The sequence below is a fragment of the Poecilia reticulata genome, chromosome 11 (genome assembly GCF_904066995.2).
Source record: "Poecilia reticulata chromosome 11, P_reticulata-male-v2, whole genome shotgun sequence".
Classification (NCBI taxonomy): domain Eukaryota; kingdom Metazoa; phylum Chordata; class Actinopteri; order Cyprinodontiformes; family Poeciliidae; genus Poecilia; species Poecilia reticulata.
In genome coordinates, this window is record NC_088840.1 from 1,664,094 (window position 1) to 1,671,258 (window position 7,165).

The following is a 7,165-nucleotide window of genomic DNA, read 5'->3' on the forward strand; positions in this document are numbered from 1 at the left end:
TGATCAGTGTAGCATTCAGGGGGCCTGGTCCAAGAAGGGGGAGGGGACGGGACAATGAAATCCCTCGCAGCGCGAAGGAGGAAGCTGACATGCATACAAGGCAGGGAGGACGGCTGGATTCCCGAGGTGGGATCAGGCTGTCCAGCCTTCACAATGGACCCACAAGATGAGATGGACACACAAAGGCGCGGAATGTGACAGTCTGTCCAGCCGTCCGGCCGGCCACCGTCTCCAGAGATGGCGCGCTGGCTGCTGCCTCCTCCACCTTCACAAAAGCCTCCTTCAGCATTGTACTGAACGTTTGACAGATTTGACATATTAGACTCAGTTCAAAGAACCAAACACTCACTGGGAATAAACCCATTTAAATAAAAAAGGAGAGAAACTTCAAGAGCGTTTCCTTGGGTCTTCCTGGGTTTTCTACAAGCTTCGTCCAGCACATAAAAGATCTTGTAAACGTCTACTTCTTACATCATCATCTTCATTATAGGGCCGACCAAAACATGTTTAAACGCTTTATGCTGACAAAAAGTGTTTTTCTTTCATTCTTACTGTGATACAGTAGTTTAGCCCCTGTCTCTTCACAATCATCTACTGTTGCTGCAGTGATTGTGAAGCTCAACAATGAGGCACTGTGGTCTTTGTTTCAGCAACTAAAGGGAATTCATTATACAAGACTTTACAAAGAAAACAAGGCAAATAAGTGAACAGAGAACTGTAAGGAGGAAGCAAAAGAAGGAATAAAACATAAATGGTTGTTAGCTTGACTTCCTGTTTTAGTCCTGTGTGATCCAGTCTCCTCCACCCTCAGCCTTGTTCTGGCCAGTTAAAAGCAAGTTCTTCCTCTCCACTGTTTTCTTGTGCTTGCTCAGTCTGAGGTGCTTAACTCAAAAATCTAAATTGTAGAAAAAAGTGAAGCATTTTGTTTAAATGGAAGACCTTCTTCTAGCCGAATCTTTGATGAAAAAATTCTGAGCTTCCAGTGCCAGATGAAGGTTTAGGATATTTTCATGTTGCTTTCTCCTTCTGGAGTGGACTCCTGTTTCCTTTTCCTTCATTTCAATTCCATTAATGTCCCTCAGCCGCAGCCCATCTGTTTTCACACTCCAGATTCCTATTCCAGTAACCATCCTCCCAGTTTATACACCAATAGGGTCCACCCAGGCTTCTTGTTTTCACCTCACTTCCTGTGCTACTTTTTATCTTGTGATTTCTATGGATAGTTGCTGTGGGTTTGTGATTTTTCTTTTTTGCACCTTACTCCTTAGAAGTAGTAAGGAGTGTGTGTGTGGGGGTGTGTATGTGCGTGTGTGTGTGTGTGTGGGGGGGGTGGGTGTGCGGATGTGCGCACGTGTGTGTGTGTGTGTGCGTGTGCATGCACGCATGTGCGGGTGTGCGTGTGTGTGCATGTGTGTGTGTGTGGGGGGGGGGAGGGTGGGTGTGCGGGTGTGCGCACGTGTGTGTGTGTGCGTGTGCATGCACGCATGTGCAGGTGTGCGTGTGTGTGCATGTGTGTGTGTGGGGGGGGGAGGGGGGGTGTGCGGGTGTGCGCACGTGTGTGTGTGTGCGTGTGCATGCACGCATGTGCAGGTGTGCGTGTGTGTGCATGTGTGTGTGTGTGTGTGTGCGTGTGCATGTGTGTGTGTGTGTGGGGGGGGGTGTGCGGATGTGCGCACGTGTGTGTGTGTGCGTGTGTGTGCATGCACGCATGTGCAGGTGTGCGTGTGTGTGCGTGTGTGTGTGTGTGTGCATGTGTGTGCGTGTGTGTGCGTGTGTGGGGGTGGGTGTGTGTGTGCGTGTGTGTGTGCGTGTGTGTGTGTGTGTGTGGGGGGGGGTGTGCGGATGTGCGCACGTGTGTGTGTGTGCGTGTGCATGCACGCATGTGCAGGTGTGCGTGTGTGTGCATGTGTGTGTGTGCGTGTGTGTGCGGATGTGCGCACGTGTGTGTGTGTGCGTGTGCATGCACGCATGTGCAGGTGTGCGTGTGTGTGCATGTGTGTGTGTGCGTGTGTGTGCGTGTGTGTGAGTGTGTGTAATCAGTGGGTTTTTGCTGGTTGTTTAAACCATAGTAAAATTTTCAAAAGAAAATAAAACTGATCTGCCTGCTTAAGTAAACTTTCTTAAGTAAAGTTCATTTACAACTGAAGCTCTGGTTAAGGTTGAATTAAAATAAAAGCTGCATTTATTTCTGTACCTTTAATTATCTTAATTCATGTGAGCTCCAGGCAGATATGATCAGTTTTCACTCATTTCAGTGATTGTCCATTTATTCTGCTTCTTCATCAACCAGCTATAATTTATTGATTTATGCCAATATCACGTCGTGATGCAAAATTTATACAAATTATAACCACATCTAGATTAAGTTTATGGTTTTACTACATTTTAACAGCTTTTATTATCATTGCGCAACATTTCAGACAAATATTTTGTATTTTTTGATCAGTGTGACCCAGGTCTTTCTTGAAAATGATATCTGGACCTCATAGGGTTTTATCTGGTAAAATAAAATATATTTCAAAAAAATAAAAGTATTTGACTGCTTCAGTCACCAGCTCTCAATTTCCTCTGATGCAAATTAATTTTAATGTTTGGCTTCTTGCGTAACGCTTCTGGTTTGCAGATCACACACTGAAAATAGGATGAAACTGAAAGTAAAATTAAAACATATCTTCAGATTATGAAATTAAAATGTCTACATTTTTTCCATGTAGCAATATTAGATCATGCAACAGATCAATTTCATAAGGATAAAAAAATGGAATAATTCCAGTACAATCCCAGCACATACTGCAGACACATTCTAAATCAGTTACATATATTGTAACCTCATTTTAGTTAAAATACGGTGCAGTCAGTTCTAATGCTAATTGAATGAAAGGGGGAAGACAGTCGAGATTCAAGAGGTTCATTTATAATGTTCAGTTTTACACACAACCTGAGGAGAGGTGAGACGCTGAGTCACTGCAAACATTTAACACAAGTAAAAGTTCAAATTCACATTTTTACAGTGCACTGTGGTTTTTAACTGTTATAACTTTTTATAATATTAAATAAACAACGTTGAGTGGTGTGTGTAACAGCTTTAGTGATCAGGTTTCAACAGTGAGGACAGTCTGGTGCCACATCATCACTCTGCAGGCTGAGCTGCAGCCAAACACCTGGCAAAGCCTGATCACAGCACCAACATATTATTACAAGACATTAACATTCAAATGAATTAAATAGATAATGGCTAAATCATCCAGATAATAAACATGAATTTATTGTGGTAATAAAATGGTCCTCAACATGAATCCCTGCAGCTTCGGTTTATCTTGCTGCTGGTAAGTGGCTCACACCAAGCTGGCCATGTTTTCAGTCAGATAGGAGGAAGTGATGGAGCAGCAGGAGAGCAGAGGGGGAAAGTGAGCCTAACCTCTGAGTGGCGCCTCGGTGTCAGCGGGACCAGAGGGCTCTGATTGGGGACAACGCTCACTAACAAGCTGCTAATTTCTACGCTTGATTGATCAGAGTGTGAATTCAGAGTGAAGGGCAAAGCAACCTGTGTGACAGCTCTCTGAACTGTGTGTCCTCACACAGCCACTTGTCACTCTCATGCATTTTAGCAATCAGCGCTCATCTGAGGTGTTCCATTATCTTTTTTCTTTGATGAATTAGGATTAGCACTTAGCTCTGAACCATGTTTGAATGGAAGAGCAGCAGCATTGCTAAGAAGGCAGAGGATTACAAGAGGCTTTTTGTGCTGTAATTTCATTTAAAATAAAAGTCTTACCTTTGTTCTGTGTGCCCAGTTAGGGTGTGCTGGGAGGTTGAGATTAGCTCAGAGAATAGAGTTTGTCACAAAGCCGATTAGCAGTTGAAACAGGGCCAACAATGCTTTTCTTGTTAGAAAATCAGCATTTTTCCTGGCAAGCAGCAGATTGTTTTCATTTCCTGCTCCAGTTTTGTGGCAAAATCTGAACAGGGCAGCAGACTGACGTCTTGTTATGGCTTTCCTCTGGAACATGTGGAGCAGGCCAGTCAGATCATGGGACAGGTCATGATGAGACACAAACAGCCATGTTGTCCATTTCCACATCCTACAGGAAGGAGAGGACAGCTTCATCAGAAGGAGTTCTGTCTCTGGCTCAGTTCTGATGGTTGTCTACTGCCATCTACTGGACACTATTACCACTGCGTTTCACAGGTGATGTCATCCAAGCTGTTCTTTGCATTTTCCAATTTGCAGTAGAAGAGAGAATTTAAACTAGATTGTAATAGAGGTGGGACCGGCAGTTAGTGTTTGGGTGTGAAACTGTATCCGGCCTCATGAAACCTGATGTCTACCAGAATCCCTCCGGCTTTTCATTCTCATGTGGAAGGTTTAGTTTCCATCAAATGTTGCTCATTGGCTACACATCTTTTGTAAACCAACTGTGACAACACAACAACATCCTGAGGAGTTATCCTGAAATATGACTGACTGAGAGCAGTGGCTCTGACCTTTTACAGTTAATACCACTGCAGTTTTCAAGGAGGTTTTCCCAAATATGGCCATCCTGAAATACGTTTTAAAACAGTAAAAGAGCATGACATGGTTATTGTTTTCATATAAATAAAAAAAGAAAAAACTAGAACAGCACAGTAAGAGGAAGAAATGTAAGATTTATCCCAGATTTAATCAGATGTTGAAAAGTGAACAGAAGTTCAGAACTTGAGGCGTTTAACTAATCAACCTACACAAAAAGTTATATATGAAACATATTACAGTCATAGAATTATGGTTATTCAAAAATGAAAATCTATTCTGAGAACATTTCCATCTATGTTTCTCCATTTTAAATGTTTTAGCTGTTGAAGCAGAGCTGACCACAAAGTCATGAAATAATCCCTTATTCTACAAGTTAGCAACATTATTCTACACCTTAGCAACCACTGATGGAATTGGATTTGCTCATATTCGTAATATTCATAATAACCGGAGCTATTATGAATAAGGCCTTAATAAAACACAAATGGTACATACAAGATTAAAACAAAAAGTTGCTAGCATGACATACCAGCTTAACCTGGTGAAAAGGTAAGTTAAGTTAAGTTAAGTTAAGTTAAGTTAAGTTAAGTTAAGTTAAGTTAAGTTAAGTTAAGTTAAGTTAAGGTGAAAAGGAAGGGAAATACACATCAGCTGTGTGTTGCAGATGTCAAATAACAATAATACCTCTGTCATATTCTAATAACCTTAAGGTGTCAGCCACAGAGGATTGTGGATTTCTCTCCTCCTGATTGTTGATGAAGGTGGATACCTCATGTGCCAGTGTGGCATCCTCTCCTCAGAATCATCCAACCAGTCTACCAGAATGTGTCTCCTTTGTTTCTACAACCAGCGTCTGAGGATAAAACTAGCTGCTCACATTTCTGTGTTCTGTCTCTTCAACATGGCCACCATGCAGAAATGCAGAAAGCATTTGTGCCTAAATGCAGAAAGCAGAACCAGAGAGTTCTGCTTTCTGCATTTAGCTTGCAAGCAAACAGATCCATAGACCTACTGTTAATACAACTTCCTGTAGCACAGTGGTTCTTAACCTTTGTTGAGGTACCGAACCCCCCAGTTGCATATGCGCATTAACTGAACCCTTCTTATTCCAACCTACCCCTCTGATTTAGTAATGTAATTATATTAGCTGTGTTACCACCTCCACACCACTAGAGGCAGTACCAACCCCGAAAAGATGTGACTAAGGAGCAGATTTAGACTATAGAATTTGGTAAAAACTGTGAGCTTTGCTGAAGTAATTAAAGACAAAAGTTCAAATCCCTGCTGAGTGGAGCTCCTTCAATCAGCTCCTCCGCAGCTCTGATTGGCTAAGCAATGTAACGTGATCCTCTGCAGCAAGTGATGGCAAAGCGGGGCGTCATCACGACTTTACACAAGTGTGTCTTTACCTCCGCAGCAGAGGCTCCACCGAACCCCTGAGACCGACTCACCGAACCCCTGAGACCGACTCACCGAACCCCTGAGACCGACTCACCGAACCCCTGAGACAGACTCACCGAACCCCTGAGACCGACTCACCGAACCCCTGGGGTTCGATCGAACCCAGGTTCAGAACCACTGCTCTAGCAGCTATGAAAACACTGATGTGGTTCCAGACGCGTCATCAATTATTTAGAGTTTGAAAAATAATCTGCACACTTAAAAAAACAAACAGCTGAGTGATTCATTATAAAGATTCACGATTAATGGTTAAGTTATAGAGTACAAATACTAAAAAAAGAAAAGACAATTGAATTTTTAGGTTCTATTCTGGGCTAATTTTAGTTGGAAAGTTTAGTCTTTAATCAGATTAGGGAGGTTGCCCCGCAACGATTCTTGTGAATCCAACTAAGAAAAGGAAAAACTTCAACATGAAGATCAAATCATCTCTTCCATTCATCATAATGATCAGGGGTCATAGCTCTGTCTCTGACTGTACAACCAGATTTAAAGAATTAAATATTTAAAGAAGAGCGGCAAAAACAAATGAGGTGGATCAGCAGAGCTAGCCAACAACTGATGGAGTCATCCAGGACATACTACTGCGGAATATTGTTGGAATATTAAAAGCATGTGTTGTCTAACAGTACAACTTTGTTCCTGTTAGACAAACTTCCTCTAGTTTTAAATTTCATCAATCAGTTCTCAATATTACCTTGTCTAAAATGTTATTTAAAGGAATGGAAGTTGTTGTTGGTTCGGATGTTTAATTCAAATTCAATTTACAATAAAAAAGGCCAAATATTTAGGCATAAAAGAAGCAGAAACTATCTGTTAACCTTAGATTTGAATATTGTTAAAATGTAGTGTTTAAATGAATTTTAAGGAGTTGGTTGAAAACAGAAAACAGAATGGTGGAACACAATGGAGACGTTAGGCACCAACAGTTCAAAGTACATGACGGCACATTAGGGCCATAGTAAACAGAAAAAAAGGAGTGAAAATGTTAAACTTTTGAAAATCTGAACGTTTTTTTCTAGAACACAAAAAGATTAATCTCAAAATTTCTGAGTTTTTTGACAGAAATGTACTCATCTTTTTTTCCCATCAACAATGGCCCCAACATGTCAATGTAAAAGAACTTCTGGTCTGTGTTCTCTGGAAAACTTCAGTCTAGTCCTCAGCTCCTCCTTTCATAAGCTGCCTAAAAGT